The sequence below is a fragment of the Peromyscus californicus genome, unplaced genomic scaffold, assembly GCF_007827085.1.
Source record: "Peromyscus californicus insignis strain IS unplaced genomic scaffold, ASM782708v3 Scaffold_3__1_contigs__length_106647218, whole genome shotgun sequence".
In the NCBI taxonomy this organism is placed as follows: Eukaryota; Metazoa; Chordata; class Mammalia; order Rodentia; family Cricetidae; genus Peromyscus; species Peromyscus californicus.
Genome location: NW_026294551.1, coordinates 6,735,939 through 6,756,156, shown reverse-complemented (window position 1 = coordinate 6,756,156; position 20,218 = coordinate 6,735,939). Strand labels below are relative to the sequence as shown.

The 20,218-nt window shown below is 45.6% G+C and overlaps 1 long non-coding RNA gene and 1 other non-coding gene across 2 annotated transcripts in view; both read left to right on the top strand.

Annotated features, from left to right (window-relative positions):
• Positions 1-18,728, top strand: part of LOC128121554 (uncharacterized) — a 28,526-nt gene extending 9,798 nt beyond the window's left edge. The window contains exon 3 of the long non-coding RNA XR_008222215.1: positions 18,130-18,728. This is a non-coding gene — a long non-coding RNA (uncharacterized LOC128121554). The remainder of the gene's footprint in view (positions 1-18,129) is intronic.
• LOC128123541 (small nucleolar RNA SNORA70) lies at positions 7,142-7,273 on the top strand. The gene has a single exon (XR_008222719.1). It is a non-coding gene; the product is annotated as a small nucleolar RNA SNORA70 (small nucleolar RNA).
• Positions 18,729-20,218: the final 1,490 nt, after the last annotated feature.

Here is a 20,218-nt window from a genome sequence, read left to right as displayed (position 1 = left end):
GTGAGTTCGAGACCAGCCTGGGCTACAGAGTGAGTTCCAGGAAAGGCGCAAAGCTACCCAGAGAAACCCTGTCTCAAAAAAAACAATAATAATAATAATAATAATAATAATAATAATAATAATCAGCAGCAGCATCAAAGTGTAAGCCAAATAAACCCTTTCCTCCCCAACTTGCTTTTTGGTTGTGGTGTTTCCTCGCAGCAATAGTAACCCTAACTAAGACAGCATACTAAATGTCATACTATAATTTCACGTTTAATATTTCTTCTCTCCAAGTCTGAGAGAGCAGACTGTGGCGGGTGTGGGGGCGGGGTAGGTGGATGAGTTGCCTGTCCTTGCTGACTCATGTCCTTGATTCTTAAAAAATAATAATTTATTCATTTTCTTTTGTGTGTGTTTTGCCTGCATGTATGTGTGTGCATCACATGTGTGCTTGGTGCCTGCAGAAGTCAGAAGGCATCGGATCCCCGGGAACTGGAGTCACAGATGGTTGTGAACCACTGTGTGGGTTCTGAGAACCAAACCAAGGTCCTCTGCAAGAGCCAAAGGTGCTCTTAGCCACTGAGCCACCTCCCTGGCCCCACCATGTCCCCACTCTTACTGTCTTTCTTCCAAGTGCTCTCTGATCAGAACGATCAAGATTTTTTTAACCCCACCAGCATAGCCAACAATCTTAATTGAGCCAAAATGAGTGGTTTATTTTCCATTCTCATCTTAGGCATCCTCTGTAGTAACACTGGACAGAACTGAAGAACCCATGTTTCTCAAAATAATTTCCCATCTACAAAATGGTCCTAGACCACACTATCTATTACGTGTAGTTGCTATGAGCCCTAAATGAAACAACGTGTCTAAAACCCTTAGACACTGGTCTTCTCAATATTTGGAAAGAGAATGCAGGGGGATTATTTGAGTCCAGGACATCTTGAAAATATCTTACAAAAGCATCTTAAAGGGGCTGGAGAGATGGCTCAGTGGTTAAGAGCACTGACTGCTCTTCTAGAGGACCTGGGTTCAGTTCCCAGCAACCACATGGCAGCTCACAACTGTAATTCCAGTTCCAGGGGAACTGATGCCCATGGTAAAACATCAATAAACATAAAGTAAAAATAAATATTGAAAAAGAAATCTTAAAAAAATAAAATGGGGCCGGCCAGTGATGGTGCACGCCTTTGATCCCAGCACTCGGGAGGCAGAGGCAGGTGGATCTCTGTGAGTTCAAGGCCAGTTCATCTACAGAGCTAGTTCCATGACAGCCAAGGCTACACAAAGAAATCCTGTTTTGAAAAATCAAAACGAAACAGGGCTAGTCAAATGACTCTGCAGGTAAAGGTGCCTGTTACCTAGCCTGACCACTAGAACTCAAATAAGTGGTGGAAGAAAAGAACGACTCTTACAGGCTGTCCTTTGCATGCCCTCATTAATGCGTGCGCATGCGCGCATTCGCGCACACATGCACGCGCCAACACCTGTATTATATATAAACTACACACTGCTGTGGGATGATCTGTATGTCAAATTGCTCTGATTGGTCAATAAATAAAGCATTGATTGGCCAGTAGCCAAGCAGGAAGTATAGGAGGGACTAACAGAGAGGAGAATTGAGAGAACAGGAAGGCGGAGGGAGACACTGCCAGCCGCTGCCATGATAAGCAGCATGTGAAGATGCCAGTAAGCCATGAGTCACATGTCAAGGTATAGATTTATAAAAATGGATTAATTTAAGATATAAGAACAGTTAGCAAGAAGCCTGCCACGGCCATACAGTTTGTAAGCAATATAAGTCTCTGTGTTTACTTGGTTGGGTCTGAGCGGCTGTGGGACTGGTGGGTGACAGAGATTTGTCCTGACTGTGGGCCAGGCAGGAAAACTCTAGCTACAACACACACACACACACACACACACACACACACACACACACACACACACACACACTATTGCTGTATAAACTAGGCTGGTCCAGAACTTATGGCCATAGTCATGCCTCTGCCTCCTAAATACTAGGGTCACAGGTCTGCCTTAGCACACCCAGCTCAAAACTAGCCTGAATATATTTTCACCATCTGTAGGAGGATATGTTCATAGAATACTTGCTAAATTCTGACTCCCACACGAATGCTGTGGCGTTGCTACAAGCCTGCATGCGTGAGTACACACGCACAGATGCACAAATAGAGTCAATGTGATAAAACAAATTTTAAAATGTACAGGTGATATCTCAAGCTGTTCTCTCTTAGGCCTTCTGCTATCCTTAATCATCTGATGATTGCAAATAAAACTGCTACATCGTTTGTAGATTATCACTATTATTACTGTTGTTGTTGCTATTTTGGTGGTGGGGCTGGACCTAGTGCCTCACGTGTACTAGCATATGCTTGCTACACCTCGTACCATTTCCTTAAAAAAAAAAAAAGCAGAGCCGGGCGGTGGTGGTGCACGCCTTTAATCCCAGCACTTGGGAGGCAGAGCCAGGCGGATCTCCGTGAGTTCGAGGCCAGCCTGGGCTACCAAGTGAGTTCCAGGAAAGGCTCCAAAGCTACACAGAGAAACCCTGTCTCAAAAAACAAAAAATAAATGAACAAAAAAAAAGCAACATTTCTTTATTGTGTGTGTAGAGGTCAAAGACTAACTTGTGGCCGTGGGTTCTTTCCTTCCACCATGTGGGTCCCAGGGATCAGACTGGGGTGGTCAGGCCTGGCAGCAGGTTCCTGTACCCACTGAGCCATTTTGCTGCCCACCCCATTCTTTTTTTTTAAATGTCTTTTGTTGTTTGTTTTTAGGCACAGTCTCACTATGTACTCTTGCCTGGCCTTGAACTCACTATGTAGACCAGGCTGACCTTGAACTAATAGAGATTGGAGTGCCTCTGGCATTAAAGGCATGCATCACTATGCCTGGCTCCATTATTTCTTTTTCTTTTTTTACATTTAATTCTTTTTTTTCGATTTATTTATTTATTATGTATAGAGTGTATTGCCTATATGTGTCCTTGCAGTCCAGAAGAGGACACCAGATTTCATTATGTGTGGTTGTGAGCCACCATGTGGTTGCTGGGAATTGAACTCAGGACCTCTGGAAGAGCAGTCAGTGCTCTTAACCACTGAGCCATCTCTCCAGCCCCCATTATTTCTTACTATTTCTCAGGTCCCTCTGAGAGGGTACATTCCACTTCTGACCCATAGCCAAGCAACTTGCTCTTGGCAGACTTACAAGTAACTCATGTGGAACCTGAGACAGTCACTGCCGAGACCTGGAATTAGATGCATCTTATTTCATAGTTTATATAAAAGCACATTTCTGGGCTGGAGAGATGACTGAAGAGATGGTACTTGATGCTCTTCCAGAGGACCTGGGTTTGATTTCCAGCACCCACATGGCAGCTCAAGGTGGTCTGTAACTCCAGTTCCTGGTGTTCTGATGCCCTTTTCTGGGCTCCATGAGCTCTGCACACACGTGCACAGACTCATACACATAAAATAATAATTTTTTTTAACTGGGCAAGGGGTGACACATGCCTTTAATCCCAGCACTCGGAGGCAAAGGCAGGCAGATCTCTGAGTTAGAGACCAGCCTAGTCTACAGAGTGAGTTCCAGGACAGCCAGAGCTACACAGAGAAACCCCATACAAAAAAAAAAAAAAGCACACTTCAGTTTTTGTTGTTGTTTTTTTGTTTTATTGAGACAAAGTCTCACTAGGTAACCAAAGCTAGCCTCAAACTCGTGATCCTCCTGCCACAGCCTCCCAAGTGCCGGGATTGCAGGCATGTGCTATCTCACGTGGTGGTATAGTTTTGTTTGTCAGTGCTGAGGTCTGAAGGCAGGCATGCATGACAAGAATCTTTTGAGAAGCTGCATTCCCTGCTCCTCCAACATTACTGGAGGAACAATGTCAAGATGTTCACTATGCTGCCTAGTTTTATGTCAACTTGGCACAAGATAGAGAAGATGGAAGTTCAGTTAAGAAAATGCCTCCATAAGATTGAGCCGTAGTAGACAGGCTTATAGGACATTTTCTTAATTAGTGATTGAAGGGTCCCGCCCATCGTGGACGGTATCAACCCTGGGCTGGTGGTCCTGGATCTATAAGAAAGCAGGCTGAGCAAGCCATGGGGAGTAAACCAGTAAGCAGCACTCCTCCACGGCCTCTGCATCAGCTCCTGCCTCCAGGTTCCTGCCCTGTTTGAGTTCTTGTCCTGACTTCTTTTAATGATGAACTGTGATGTGGAAGTGTAAGCCCAATAAACCCTTTTCTTCCCCAAGTTGCTTTTTGGTCATGGTGTTTCATCACAGCAATAGTAATACTAAGACACTCACGTTGTCGAGCATACATGTCGTCATTAATTAGAGAGTAATTAGTGAGGGATACAATCAAGACACTTCTGTGGGAACACGGAATCCAGTGGTTCTAGGGTGGCTCCTAACAGGACTGGGAAATTGGAACAGTTCCCTTTGTTGCCATTAGATGTCACCCTAGACTAGATAGGCAGGAGTGGTCTTGGCAGTTGTAAAGCTAACTAATTGTAAAGGAATGCTGCTGTTTGGCTCCAAAAATGGATTTGACCTCGCTGCTGGGACTTGCCGCTCTTCAAGTGCCAGGAAACAGTGTTTGCCAGGGCCCAGCCACGGAGGACGGAGGAAATATCCAGTTGCATCCCATGCAATGGAAACCCTGCTTCCCTGGAACCCAAACAGAAACAGGCGCGAACAGCCCGCTCCTCGCGCCCTCCTCACCTCGGAATCTTCGTTCACCACAAGTTTCAATACTTTGTGGTTCCAGAAGAGCAGAACTAATATTTTCCCACTTATTTAATAAGCTCCACGGCTGCATTTCCCCCCTGCCTTCTTGAGTGAATGAAACACAGTTTTGGTCCCTCTGGCTTTAGGTCCCAGAGTAGGACCTACCGTCTCTTTACTTCTCAGTTGTCACAGGTTCTAGAAGACACAGTGGCGATACCTAGATCTAATGTTCTTTCTTCTTCTTTTGAGAAAAGTCTCTCTCTATATACAGCTACAAACTGGCCTCAGATCTGTAGTTCCCCTGGGTGAAGGTGTTGCTGTTTGGCAGGGTCACATGTAGTCCAGCATGACCTAGAACTCATTATGTGGTCCAGGTTGACTCTGAATTCCTCATCCTTCTTCTTCTACCTTCCAAGCTTTGGGATCACAGGCCTGTACCACCCCAACTGGCTAGTGCTCTCTTGTCTGGCAAGGATCTTCAATGTCTAAAGGTTTTCTGCCAAGACGAAATAATACATATTGCGTATTTCATTTACAGTTTGACCTTGGCCCAATGTAAGTTCTTAAAAAAAAAAAGTTAGCGGGGTTGGGGATTTAGCTCAGTGATAGAGCGCTTGCCTAGCAAGCGCAAGGCCCTGGGTTCGGTCCTCAGCTCTGGAAAAAAAAAGGACAAAATAACAAAAAAGTTAGCAAAGTCGGGCAGTGGTAGTGCATGCCTTTAACCCAAGTACTCAGGAGGCCAAGGCAAGCGGATTTCTGTGAGTTCGAAACCAGCCTGGTCTACAGAGCTAGTTCCAGGACAGCTAGGGCTGTTATACAGAGAAACCCTGTCTCGGGGGGGAAAAAATGTTAGTGTTCACTTACTGTCGCTCAGTTGGTAGAGTAGTTGTCTTGCAAGAATGAAATCCTGATTTAGATCCCCAGCACCACATAAAACCAGCCATGGTGGCACATGCCTGTAATCCCAGCACTCAAGAGGTTGAGGCAAGAGGATCAGAAGTTCAAGGCCATCCTTGGCTGTATAACCAGTGCAAGGCCAGCCTGGAATAAACAGACTCTTGTCTCCAAAAAGGGAGAGGCCTCAATTAAAAAAAATAACATCATTATTATTACAACTTGGTCATGACATGGAGAAAATTATCAATCAGGATCCAGAGGTAAATAAGCAACCTGAACCAGGCTTGCCCTGGGACCAATGCCTGCCTGAGTAGCTTGACCATAGAGGGGGAAGGTGACGTGAAGAAGGAAAACCAATCACTTTGGTGGTAACAGACATGGTTTATTGGCTGTGCTTCATATAAAATAGAGCTAAAGGCTTGAACTGACCACTAGAATGTCAAGACCATTATGTTTGCCTGTAACCCTTTTGATGGCTACCAGTAAGGAGAGAACGAACTGGTAGCAGATTCTGTGTGGAGCAGGTGTTGGTTTTGAAGATATTTTACATTTATTTTTATTTTATGTATATGAATGTTTTGCCCACACATGTTTTCCTGAGGACTTCGGAGTGTAGAAGACATTGGATCCCCTGGAACTACAGTTACAGACAGTTGTGAGCTGCCATGTGAGTTCTGGGACCCAAACCCAGGTCCTCTGCAAGAGTCACAAGTGTTTTTAACTGTTTAACTGATGAGACAGTTCACTAGCTCTGTGTTTTTGTTCCTTTTTTCTTGAAAAGTCTCACAGTGTAGCCTTGACTGGCCTGGAAGTTGTTATATAGATTGGGCTGGCCATGAATTCACAGAGATCTGCTGCATCTGACTCTAAGCATGCTGGAATTAAAGGCATGTATCATCACACCATGTACAGCCTGTTTTTTTGTAAGTCCGTTTCATCTGAAAATAGAATAGAGCCAGGTATTGGTACAGAGCCTGAGTGATAGAGGCAGGGTGATTAGAGGTTCAAGGTCGCTCTCAACAATATACTAAATTGAAGGCCTGGCTTGGCTACATGAGACCCTGTTTCAAAAGGACAAACCAAAGTAGGCTTGCTTCCCCATCAGCTCCAAGGCTTTATGCTTTTCTAGTCCTTCCGTTTCCGTCTAGCTGAATGTATCAGGTGTGTGTGCAAAGCCTTTGGAAATCAGGAATGCCTTCTCTGTTCTGCCTCGAGTTGCAAGGCTGAAACAGTTTGCTCCAAAGTCTTGCTGGCAGCTTTTCTGGAGCTACGGATCAACCAGCTCTCAAATGTTTGGCTCTGCCTAAGAAACCAAATCTCCATCTTCTCCCAAATTAACATGAACATTAGGTTCTTAGGATAATTAAATCTCTGTAAGCATCATGAGCTAAAATCAATATAAATACCAGAACTGCCTGGCAACCAGAAGGGACAGTATTACTCACCCTTATATTTATGTATGTCAGATGGGGAAAATCTTTCACTTTATATAGCTGTACTTATGTACACACAGGCAAAGATGGCAAGCAGCTTCCTTTCCTCATGGGGGCCTGGCATGCAATGGCGGCAGACAGCAGCCTTGGTAGTGTGGGCAGTCTGTTGCCTACCTGAGTTGCCCTAGGGGACTTTGGAGACAGTTTTCTGGTAGATATTCATATCTCTGATCACAATGCCATCCCTAATTTAGATTCTAGACAGGTGTTCAGTGTGTCTTTGGGAAGCTCCAGGGCACAGTGACTGGGCCAGGTCATCATGTCCATCTCTACCAACCCGTGGAATAAGGAACACATGTCTGAGATCTTTTGTAGAGCCAAGTTCAAGTTCCCTGGCCGTTAGAAGATCCGTATCTCCAAGAAGTGGGGCTTCACCAAGTTTGATGTAGATGAAATGAGGACTTGGGAGCTGAAATGCAATTCATCCCTAAAAACTGGGGTGAAATATATCCCCAGTCATGATCCCCTGGACAAGTGGTGGCCCTGCTCTTCAGAGGGCTTCCACTGTGTTTCGTCCTACATGCCACCAATAAATTTCACATCTAGTCTGCCTAAAGGAACAAAACAAACCAAAAAGTAGTACATGATTCTATAAGGAGGCAGGCATGGTACCATACATGGCCTGAAATCCCATCACTCAGAGTGCTGCAGCAGGAGGATTGCTATAAGTTTGAAGTTGCCTCAAGACATATAATGAGATTTATTAGATTTCTTAATTTTACTTAATGTGTGAGTGTTTTGCCTGGATGTATGTGCCATATGCTTGCTTAGTGTCTGCAGAGGTCAGAAGAGGGCATTGGATCCTCTGGAACTGAAATTACAGATGGTTGTGAACCATTATGTGGGTGCTAGAAATCAAACCCAGGTCCTCTACAAGGGCAATAAGTGCTCTTAACCACTGAGCCAGCTCTCGAGCCCCAATAAGAGTCGTGTGTGTGTGTGTGTGTGTGTGTGTGTGTGTGTGTGTGTGTGTGTATGTAATATATATGCTATAAGGTGTAACTTATATATCTACTCTCCGTGGTAGAGCACTTGTCTGGAATGCATGAGATTCTGAAGAGAGAAAGGAATGAAGGAATAAAGAAAGGAGTGGGCTATGTGGGGGTCATTCCTGATATTGTGAACATAGAAAGTCTGGCCTGGTCTCAAGGCCAAAGGAGGAGAGGCCTGACCCACAAGAATTAGAGTTAGTAGTTAGACACGACCATCAGTGGGAGAAGAAAGGACTGGGATGGGATTTCCTTTGGTAGTAAACAGAAAAAGTGGGTTTGGGGAAATAGCTTAGCCAGTCAAAAGAGCTTGCCACACACAAGAGGACCTAAGTTCAGATCCCATATAAAGATCCAGGCACAGAACTGCACACCTATCATCTCATATCTGGAGAGACAGAAACAGGAAGAGCTTGAGGCTGGCTGGGTGACCAGTCTAGTCAAACTGTTGACTTCAGGTTCAGGGAAAGACCCTGTCTCAAAAAAGAAGGTGGAAAACAATTGAAAAAAGGGCATTTAACATTAACTTCTGGCCTACACACACACACACACACACACACACACACACACACACACACACACACACACGAATGAATAAACAAATGGATAAAGTAGTTGATAAAGAGTGTCACCATTGTGTTCCTCATTGGGAACCAGACATATTCCAGCTTAGCAGGTTCAGGACAGCTCTGAGTAGGATTTTGCTTTGTTGGAATTTTTCTCATTTATTATTAGTCTGTGCATAGTGTGCACAATGCTTATGCGTGCACTACATACCTCTCCCTTTCTTTAAAAATATGAATGTTACATACTGGAATATGTTTCTGAGGTTGCAGACTCTCTTTCAGTTGGGGTGATTAGATATCTGTTTATTTGGCAGAATACTGGAGACATGTCACCTCTCTTAGTTCCCTATATATACACACAAGCAGTTGACCTATTAACAGCATGACAACAAATAGCCCTGTTCGTCCCATAAACAGGTGCCCTTAGGACTGAAACGGTTAAGTTCACCAAGTCCATCTAAAATAAGATTGAATTTTGAAGGCAGCAAGATGGTTCATTGAGTAATGGTGCTTTCCACCAAACCTGACTGACTGGCAGCCTGAGTTCAATCCCTACCACAGTAGAAAGAGAACACCGACTCACCCACGCTGTCCTTTGACCTTCTCACACATGCTGTGGGGGCTTGTACACACGCACACGCACACAAAACAAAACCCTCAAAGAATTGCATTCTGTCCCTCAGAAATGGACCCCAACAGCCAAGGCAGACTATAGGAAGGGACGCTTGGGTTTTTTATAAGGTCGTTAATTATCGTCCCCTCTACCCTCTCCTTGGGACCCTCCAGCAGCTGAAGGAGAAGCTATGTGACCTCAAGTATCTGTGTCCAGGAGGCAAGAAGAGAGCTAAACCAAGGGGAATGTAGACAATGTGGGCTTGGCGAGTGGAGAATGTCGGGAATGAGCCACAGTCCAGAGTTCAGATCTCCAAGCTTGGCTCGGCCCCTCCCTGTCACCCGTCATGAAAGATGAAGCCAGGAGACTCCCTGAGAGGGGCTCTTTGCTCTGGGAGTTGTGATTCCAGCTTCTGAATCATATTGCTTTTCTGAGCCCACGTGTCTTATTATAGCTAGAAAGATTTCATCCTGTCTGGCACAGGCCACAGAGAAGTAAATATACTGTCAAAATACTCCCTATACTCAGGGTCCAATAGGAGTGCACAGACAGCTGTTTTTATAATCAAACCACTCTGGCACATGCTTAGCAAGGCATTTTGTTTGTATCTTTGTTTTTCTGGTACAGGGGGTGGGTAGAACCCATGGCCTTGGGTATGGTGGACAAGTATTCTCCCACAGAATTATAACCCTATATCTTCTTTACTTCTTACTTTTTGAGGCAATATCGCTTTAAGTTGTCCAGGCTGGCCCAGATTTAAAATGTGGTATATTGTGAACCTTTTCTCAAGTGGAAGTCTTCTTTTCAATAATCACGGAGATTTCATGAAATAGATTGTCAGATTTCTGGGGTTCGTTTGACTAACTCTCTGTTGATGGACATTTTGGGAGTTTCCAACTTCTTGTTTTGTTTTGTTTTTTTTTCGAGACAGGGTTTCTCTGTGCAGTTTTGGTGCTTGTCCTGGATTTCACTCTGTAGACCAGGCTGGCCTTGAACTCACAGAGACCCGCCTGACTCCTCCTGAGTGCTGGGTTTAAAGGCATGCACCACCACTGCCTGTTGAGTTTCCCACTTTTAACATAGTATGCTTTTTAAAAAAATGTTAATAAGAAATTCTGGAAGGATATGCAGGAAATTTATATAAGTAGCCCTAGGAAGGAGGGATGAGGAGGTAGGGACAGGGATGAGAAGGGACAAATCTTCCACTTTTTTTTGTTTTATTTATTTATTTATTTAAATTTATTTATTTATTATGTATACAGTGTTCTGCCTACATGTATGCCTGCAGGCCAGAAGAGGGCACCAGATCTCATTACAGATGGTTGTGAGCCACCATGTGATTGCTGGGAATTGAACTCAGGACCTCTGGAAGAACAGCCAGTGCTCTTAACCTCTGAGCCATCTCTCCAGCCCTTGTTTTATTTTTTTTGAGACAGGGTTTCTCTGTGTAACAGCTCTGCCTGTCCTGGAACTCGATTTGTAGTCCAGGTTGACCTCTAACTCACAGAGATCCCCCTGCCTCTGCCTCCTGAGTGCTGAGATCAAAGGTGTGTGTCACCACTGCCTGGCCAATCTACTACTCTCTACCTCTTTATATTTTTTTTTTTTTTTTTTTTTTTTGGTTTTTCGAGACAGGGTTTCTCTGTGTAGCTTTGCGCCTTTCCTGGGACTCACTTGGTAGCCCAGGCTGGCCTCGAACTCACAGAGATCCGCCTGGCTCTGCCTCCCGAGTGCTGGGATTAAAGGCGTGCGCCACCACCGCCCGGCCCTCTTTATATTTTTAAAATATTTAGTTGCATGCATTATTTATTCCAAAATAAATGATACATTAAAAATTATATTTATTCATGTGTGTGTGTGTGTGTGTGTGTGTGTGTGTTCCTGCATGTGAGTGTGCCGGTGCCACAGCATGGTTGTGACAGTTGAGACTATAATTATAACTTGTAGGATTCTGTCCTCTCCTCTCTTTCTACCATGTGGATCCTGGGAATTGGACTCAGGTCTTCAGGCTTGACAGTCATGCCTTTCCTCACTGAGCCACCTCAGCAGCCATTTAAAAAAAATGTTTAGGGGTTGGGGATTTAGCTCAGTGGTAGAGCGCTTGCCTAGCAAGTGCAAGACCCTGGGTTTGGTCCTCAGCTCCAGAAAAAAATTTTTTTAAAATACATCTTTTTTTTTTTTTTTTTTTTTTTTTTTTTTTTTTTTTTTTTGGTTTTTCGAGACAGGGTTTCTCTGTGTAGCTTTGCGCCTTTCCTGGGACTCACTTGGTAGCCCAGGCTGGCCTCGAACTCACAGAGATCCGCCTGGCTCTGCCTCCCGAGTGCTGGGATTAAAGGCGTGCGCCACCACCGCCCGGCCTAAAATACATCTTTTAATATTTGTAAAGTTCTGTGTGAAGTTTGATTTAGCTCTTTTTCCATCAGGTCAGACTCCCCTTTCTTCCTTCCCTCCTTCCTTCCTTTTCCCAGTTCCTTCCTTCACTAGCCACCACAACCACATCTGTCCTTTGCTCACTATGTGATCACGATCTCATCTGATAATCCTATAAGAAGGCCCCATCATGGGGGCTGGGGAGATGGCTTATCAGTTAAGAGCACTGGCTGCTCTTCCAGAGGACCCGGGTTCAATTCCCAGCACCCACATGGTGGTTCACAACTGTCTGTCACTCCAGTTCAGGGGATCTGACAACCTCACAACAATGCACATGAAATAAAATTAAATAAAAAAAATAAAGAAGACCCCATCATTACCCAAAGCCCTACCTCTAAGGCTTTGGAAGATGCCTCACAGGACATGCCACATCGAAAATTCAGACTCAGATCAGTCTGACCAGCCACAGCTCATACTTCCCACAATCTATTTCCTTGATGGCTATAAGAGCACATAAGTATTAACTATACTGGAAATTTTCTCACAAATTTAGGTGCATGTATTATTTATCAACCAAATTCTAAAAGGCATTAAAATACCCTGCCATAGTAGTGCATACCTTTAATCCCATCACTAGGGAGGCAGAGGCAGGCAAGTCTCTGTGAGTGCAAGACTACCCTGGTCTAAGCAGTGAGTTCCAGTCTAACCAGGGCTACATAGTGAAACCCTGTTTAAAAAAAAAGAAAGGAAGAAAATGGGGAGGGCGAGCCCTGGAGAAGCTGTCCAGTGGTCAGGAGCACTGGAGAAGGTGTCCAGTCAGGAGCACTGGAGAAGGTGTCCAGTCAGGAGCACTGGAGACTGGAGAGACTGTCCGGCGGTCAGGAGCACTGGAGACTGGAGAGACTGTCCGGCGGTCAGGAGCACTGGAGACTGGAGAGACTGTCCGGTGGTCAGCAGCACTGGAGAGACTGTCCGGCGGTCAGGAGCACTGGAGACTGGAGAGACTGTCCGGCGGTCAGCAGCACTGGAGAGACTGTCCAGTCAGGAGCACTGGAGAGACTGTCCGGCGGTTAGGAGCACTGGCTGCTTTTACAGAGGACCTGGATTTGATTCCCACCCTACATGGCACTAACAACTATCTGCAACTCCAGTTCTCGGGGCTCTGATGCCCTCTTCTGGCCTCCTTGGGTACCAGGTACACATGTGGTATACTTACATACATGCAGGCAGAACACTCGTAAACATAAAATTAAAATAAAATCTTTAGCTGGGTGGCAGTGGCACACACCATTAATCGCAGTTCTTAGGAGGCAGAGGCAGAGATTTGAGGTAGCCTGGTCTACAAAGCGAGTTCCAGACAGCCAGGACTATTACACAGAGAAACTCTGTCTTGAAACACAAATATATAGAGAGAGCCAGATATAGTGGTGCATGGCTTCAATGGGACCATTTGGATTTAGCTAGAAGAAACCACCAAGAGACCCAAAAGCCCTGTGTCTGGTTTAAGGGCAAAGCTCTTGGGCTCCAAGCAAAGCTGTGGGAATCACAGGGACCTCACAGGACAAGCCCCCTACATTACTAGTTGTTTCCATGGACACAAGAAGAAAGGACAGGACTACAATAAAAAACAACCAGGCAGCCTGCAATTCCAGAGGAGGCTGGGGACAGCTGATAGTCCGTCATACACTCTCACAAAGCCCCTGCCACCCCAAGATAGAAAAGGCATTTTATCAACAGTCATCAATTATGCCAACTTTTTTTTGTAGTGACAACCCAGGCAGGAATTTAGAAATCATCTTTAAATAAACCTGTCTTCCTTCATGTAGCTTATTCACACTGTCGGGGGGGGGGGGTGCTTTATAAGACTATCCTTGATAAACTTTGCTATTCTAAAGCATTGTCACAGGCACAGAGCAGGCAAGGGCTGAGCCACCCCTGGTCTGGCTGTCAGAAACCTCTCTGCACACATCCTCACCCAGCAGCCTGGGGAGAGAAGCTGCCTTTGATTAGCAGACCCCGGATGCGCAGTGAGCAGGGTTCCAGGTCCGCAGGCTCTGTCCAGGGTTGAGTATTAGGGGACACACACTTGAGTTTAAACAGGCCAGGTGTGGTGGCCAGGCCTTTAATCCCAGCACTAGGGAGACAGAGGCAGGCAGACCTCTGTGAGTTCCAAAAGCCAGCCTGGGCTACAGAGTGAATTTTAGGCAGGCCTGGGTTACATAGTAAGACCCTATCTCAACAAAACAAGACAAAAAACAATCCTAGTAATCCAGTTGGCACTAGGGTAAAATACCAGAGAGATTTCTTCTGTCTTCCTTTCCCAAGTTTGCATCTACGATGTTCTTAATTTTTTTTTTTTTTTTGGTTTTTCGAGACAGGGTTTCTCTGTGTAGCTTTGCGCCTTTTCCTGGAACTCACTTGGTAGCCCAGGCTGGCCTCGAACTCACAGAGATCCGTCTGGCTCTGCCTCCCGAGTGCTGGGATTAAAGGCGTGCGCCACCACCGCCCGGCTCTTAATTTTTTTTTAATGATTATTATTTTAAACTTGAGGTGCATGGGTGTTTTGCCCACATGCAGGTTTGTGCACCACGTGTGTGCAGTGCCCACAGGAGCCATCCGATTCCCTGGGACTTAAGTTAGACATTTTTGAGCCACCATGTGGGTGCTAGTTATCCAACCCAGGTCCTCTGGAAGAGCAGCCATTGCTTTTAACCACTGAGCCGTCTCTCCAGTCCTGCATGATGTTCTAAAATTAACCACAAAAGTTTGGGGCTGGGCAACTGGCTCAGCAGTTAGCTGCTTGCTCCAGAAGAATGAGGACCAGAGTTCAGATCCCTTGGACCCACGTAAATGCCAGGTGGGCCTGCCTATAATCCAGCCTCAAGGAGGTGGACACAGGGAATGCCCAGAGCAGGCTGACTAGCTATGGTACCACATCAGTGGGCTCCTAGTTGACTGAAAGACCTTGCCTTAGTGAATAAGGTAGAAAAGCAATCAACGAGGACGATTCCTGACATCAGCCTTTGGCCTCCACGTGTACCACATCCACAATATACAAAACATGCTTACACACATGCACAGCGCGGACACGCAAGTGGGGGGAAATTAACCACATATAGGCTAACAAGATGGCTAGTGAAAGCACTTGCTGTTAAAAAACAAAACAAAACAAAACAAAAACCATAGGATCTCTGGGCAGTGGTGGTGCACACTTTTAATCCCAGCACTCGGGAGGCAGAGGCAGCAGATCTCTGAGTTCAAGGCCAGCTCTGGGCTACAGAGTGAATTCCCGGACAGCCAGGGTTACACAGAGAAGCCCTGTCTTGAAAAACCAAAGCAATAGGATCTAAGTTCAAATCCACACCCACGTAAAAGCTGGGTGTGCAACAATGTTCCTGCAGCCCCAGCCCCCACAGGCCAGCTAGCCTAGCTGAACTGGGAAGCATTGGGTTCAGGAAGAGAATCTATTAAAAAAACAAACAAAGAAACAAGGAGAGCTATGGAGGAAGACACCTGATGTGCTCCTCTGGCCTCTGCATATATGTACATTAAAAACATGTGCATGTCCTCTCTCTTTCACACACTACCACACACACACACACACACACACACATTAACCACATGCTAGCACAAACAGCCATTGGAATGAGCTAAGTGGGTGAGATGTGCTTGTGATGGGGACAGGAGGAGACTGTGCTCTCTGCTAATGCCCAGCTGTCTCCACACAATAAATCTCAGCCTCCAGACTATGTAGGACTCCTGCCATTCCCATGACCCCGGACATCTGACTTTCAAGCCACAGGTTAACTCTGTGTGTGTGTGAGGGGGTGGGCAGATGTGGGGCGGGTGAGACGGGGGAGGGGAATGGGCAGTTCTCTCCTTCCACCATGTAGGTTCCAGGGATTAAACTCACGATGTCAGGTTTAACAGAAAGTACCTTTACCTGCTGTGCCGTCTCAGTGGCCCACAGACAAAGGTTTTCCGAAATTTGAGCTAAGGGTGCATAATGGCTGATAGAGACTTTCTTTGACAAATCAAAATTATCCCATACATCATTTTTTTCTTTAACATTTTATACTTAAAAAAAATCCCCCAAGGAGAAAAAAAGCATGCCATATTCAACATTCCTTAATGAGAAAAATTAAACAGTAAGTAATAAGACTGTTGGGTAAAGTGAGTTTTGAAGGACCACAAGCTATTGTACTTTCTAAGGTATTTTCATCTTCATGATTTTTTTCTTTTTTTAAGTGCCAGTATTTCTCTCATCAAAAATGTGTATGTTGGAGGAAGTTCAAATGTCTGTCTTTTGGGGATTTACTTTGTCATCTTAGATGGTGTCTTAGGGTTCTTTTTGTTGTGATGAAACACCAGGACCAAAGCAACTTGGAGAGGAAAGGGTTTATTTTGCTTACATTTCCACATCACTGTTCATCATTGGAGGAAGTCAGGACAGGAATCAAACAGGGCAGGAACCTGGAGGCAGGAGCTGATGAAGAGGCCATGGAGGGTGCTGCTTACTGGCTTGCTCCCCATGGCTTGCTCAGCCTGCTTTCTTGGCAAACCCAAGACCCAGGGATGGCACCACCCATAATGGGCTGGACCCTCTCCCACCAATTGCTAATTAAGAAAATGCCGCACAGTCTTGCCTACAGCCTGATCTTTATGAAAGCATTCTCTCAATTGAGGATCTCTCCACTCCGATGACTCTAGCTTGTATCATCAGCTAGTACAGACAGTCAGACAGAAAGACAGACAGATGGGCATTTCCTCCTCCTCTTCCTTTGTAAGCATGCAAGAACTCTATTCCTGAACTATTCCCCCAACTTCATCTGTGTGTGTGTGTGTGTGTGTGTGTGTGTGTGTGTGTTGCTTTTGCTTTCTTTCTTGACAAGGTCTCATGTAGCCCAGGCTAGCCTGGAACTCTCTATGTAGCTAAGGGATGACCTTGGACATTGGGTTTTTCTGCCTCTCTTTCCCTGAGTGCTGGGATTACAGGCATGCATCTCCAAGCTTGGTTTATGCAGTGCTGAGGCTCAGACCGAGGGCTTTGTGTATGTTAGCCTTCTACCATCTGAGCGACATCAGTAGCCCCCATACATGCATCATTCTTAATTCAAAAATTATGGGATGTACCCAGCAACTAAGGTTGCAATGCTGAATAGAAACAAAACAAAAGAACTCAGTTGGTTATGGATGTTTTATTAATTGACTTTTTCCTTATTCTAATTAAGTGATTTTGGTCTTTCCTTTGTTTAATTTTGTTGCTCTGAGTCAGGGTCTCACTCTGTAGCCCTGGATGGCCTCGAATTCACAGAGATTCACATCCCTTTGCCACCGTGCTGCTGGGACTAAGGTGTGTGCCACCACACTTTGCTCCACACTTTGCTCTTATCTACTTTTGGTAGTATACATGAAGGGATCTGTCTAAAACTAACTTCACTGGGGCTAGAAAGATGGCAAGGTGCTTAAAAGCACTCTGCACTCTTTTTGTTTGTTTGTGTTGTTTTGTTTTCAATACAGGGTTTTTCGATGTAGCCCTGGCTATCCTGGAACTCGCTCTGTAGACCAGACTAGCCTCAAACTCAAAGATCTGCCTGCTTCTGCCTCCCAGAATGCTGGGATCAAAGGTATGTGTGCTGGGCTAGCAGTCAGTACCATTGTAGAGGTCCTGAGTTTGGATCCTAGCAGCCACATAGCAGCTCACAACTATTTGTAACTCAGTTCAGGGGCTCTAGTGCCCTCTTCTGGCCTCCCTGGTCACCAGGCATCCACATGGTGCTTATACACACGTGCAGGCAAAAGCCCACACACATAAAATAAAAAAATAAGTGAATCTTCAAATTTGACCTCACGGGTCTCATTCTGGTGTTAAGTCATGGTCCCTTTTTTCAATGAACTCATGACCACCAGTTGATACCAATGTGACATATATCTGTTGCTAGAGTTTTCCTGCCTGGCCCACAGTCAGGACAAATCTCTCTCACCTGCCAGTCCCACAGGCGTCAGACCCGACCAAGTAAACACAGAGACTTGTATTGGTTTCAAACTGTATGGCCATGGCAGGCTTCTTGCTAACTGTTCTTACAGCTTAAATTAATTCATTTCCATTAATCTATACCTTGCCACATGGCTCGTGGCTTACCGGTATCTTCACATTCTGTTTCTCATCGTGGCGGCTGGCAGTGTCTCTCTCTCTCAGCCTTCCACTTCCCAGCTTTATTCTCCTCCTTCTCCCGCCTACACTTCCTGCCTAGCCAATGGCCAATCAGTGTTTTATTTATTGACAAATTAGCAACACATTTGCCATACAGAACATCCCACAGCATATATCAGAGTCCCCACAGTCACCACACAGGTTTTCTCTTCTCCTGCCATTATGTTCTTAGAACATTCCACAAGAACTTTAGTCATTCCTAGTTAGTCCTGAAGTTATGTAACCACCACTGCCATTTCAGTCTCTCCAGGGTGCCTACCCGACCCTGGTGGGTTCTGGGGTGGACACCTTCAACCAGATCTCAATCACTTTGGCACCCGCAGACAGACATCTTTGCTGAAGAGGCTCTTCTGCATCCCTGGACTGGCCCAGCTGTTTATCAAGGATAAAGAAAGCAAGGTGGTGTCATGTACCTTCAAGACAAGCCTGGCTTTTCCTTTGTAGCCTTCGAGCTGGAATGGCACATTTGAATCAGCTGGGATTACTGGGGTGGGGGTGGTAGGCACCTGTTCCCTAAATAGCATTTCCTTCCCTTGCAAACCCAGACACAAAAGAAATCAACTCCTGATCTTGCCCACTGTGAAGGGGGTAATGAATGCTGGGCTCAGAGTTTATTTTCTGTCCATAGCCCATTTACTCCGAGAACCTGAGTAAAGCTCTTAGTCTATTTGCCCCACATCCCTGTCTTCTAGAACACAGATACAGTGTCACTAATCTGTAGCTCACCTCACTGGGATATCGAAAGAGACGAGGAGCACCAGCCTTTGGGAAAAAGCCTTGGAGGACCTGAAATGTGTGTAAACTCAAGGATTTATTATAAGAATTATAAACAGACCTGAACTTCAGCCCAATAAAAACTTTCAGGAGTTGTAAAGTTCCTGTGGTTCTTTCTGAACGTGTGCTAGCCACACCCCACGATAAAATCAAAACAAAACCAAGGCAACAGCCCATGTTTGTTGGCCTTTTCACCTGAGAAAACTGCCTGCCTGTTGTGCGCACACTGATTTCCCAGGGATGCTCCTGTGTTTATTACTCGCATTGATGTTTGCCAAGTGGCCCGTGGGCCCAACCCTTTGCTGGAGAAAAGTAGTAAAGCTGAAGGAAATAGTGACAGTTTGAACATCTGATATCATCAGCCTGGCAAGGGATTTTCAAAATCTAAGCAGAGCTACCTAAAGGAGAGGTCTCAGGTATGGTCCTTGAACCTGTCCCCAAAGCAGGCTCCTCTCTCACCTTCCTGCCCCTGCTCTGAGACACACTGGTCTTGCAGATCCATTGCCAACTTCTAATCTATATGCCCTATATCTGGAAGATGCAGCAGGGTCTCTGGGAGGGGAAACCCATCCCTATGAGGGACGAAGACTCAATCCTAAAGTGAGGTGAAGCACAATAATCCTGAACTGAAGAATCAGGAAAGGGATTAATTAGTCCTCAGTTTACTTGACTCCTAAAATCCTAGGTATTGACAAAGCCTCTAGCCACCAGCCTGTCACCTTGAAAATTCCTGCCTTGATTAGTAAGGGTGCAGGGCAAAAGAGGTACAGGAGAGCTGCTGTTCCACTCGGCTCTCTCAGGAAAGGGCAACTACGTGGGAGTGATTTTCAGTAGGAGTCTGCCATTGGCAAGAGTTTCTCCTCTGGGAGTATCACCCATCAAGTCTCAGAGGCCACTGGTCACTACTTGGTGCACTCAAAGTTGATCAGGCTCCTGGATCGAATAGGTGCTGACTGTGCTACCCAAGACCCTTAAGACAGGGCTGGAGAGATGGCTCTGCAGTTAAGAGCGTGTGCCGTGCTAGCAGAGGACCAGAACTCAGTTCCCAGATCCCACATTAGGCTGTTCACAACTGCCTGTGTCTCCAGGTCGTGGGAATCCAACAGCCTTCTGGTCTCCATTGACACACGTGTCTGTCTGTCTGTCTGTCTGTCTCTAATTCAGTTTTACATGGATGGGTGTTTTGCCTGCATGTGTTTGTGCATCACATGCGTGCCTGGTGCCAGTGGAGGCCAGAAGAAGGTGTCAGATCCTTAGGAACTGGAGTTACAGATGGTTGTAAGCCACCATGTGAGTTCTCTATAAGAGCAGTCAGTGATCTTTTTTTTTTTTTTTTTTGGTTTTTGAAGACAGGATTTTTTTCTGTACAACAGCCCTGGCTGTCCTGGAATTCACTTTGTAGACCAGACTGGCCTTGAACTCACAGAGATCCGCCTGCTTCCGCCTCCCGAGTGCTAGGCTTAAAGGAATGCACCACCACTGCCCAGCTGAAGTCAGCGCTCTTAATCTCTTCACTATCTCTCCATTCCACAAATCTCTGGCCTCTGTGGGGCTTGCACACGCTC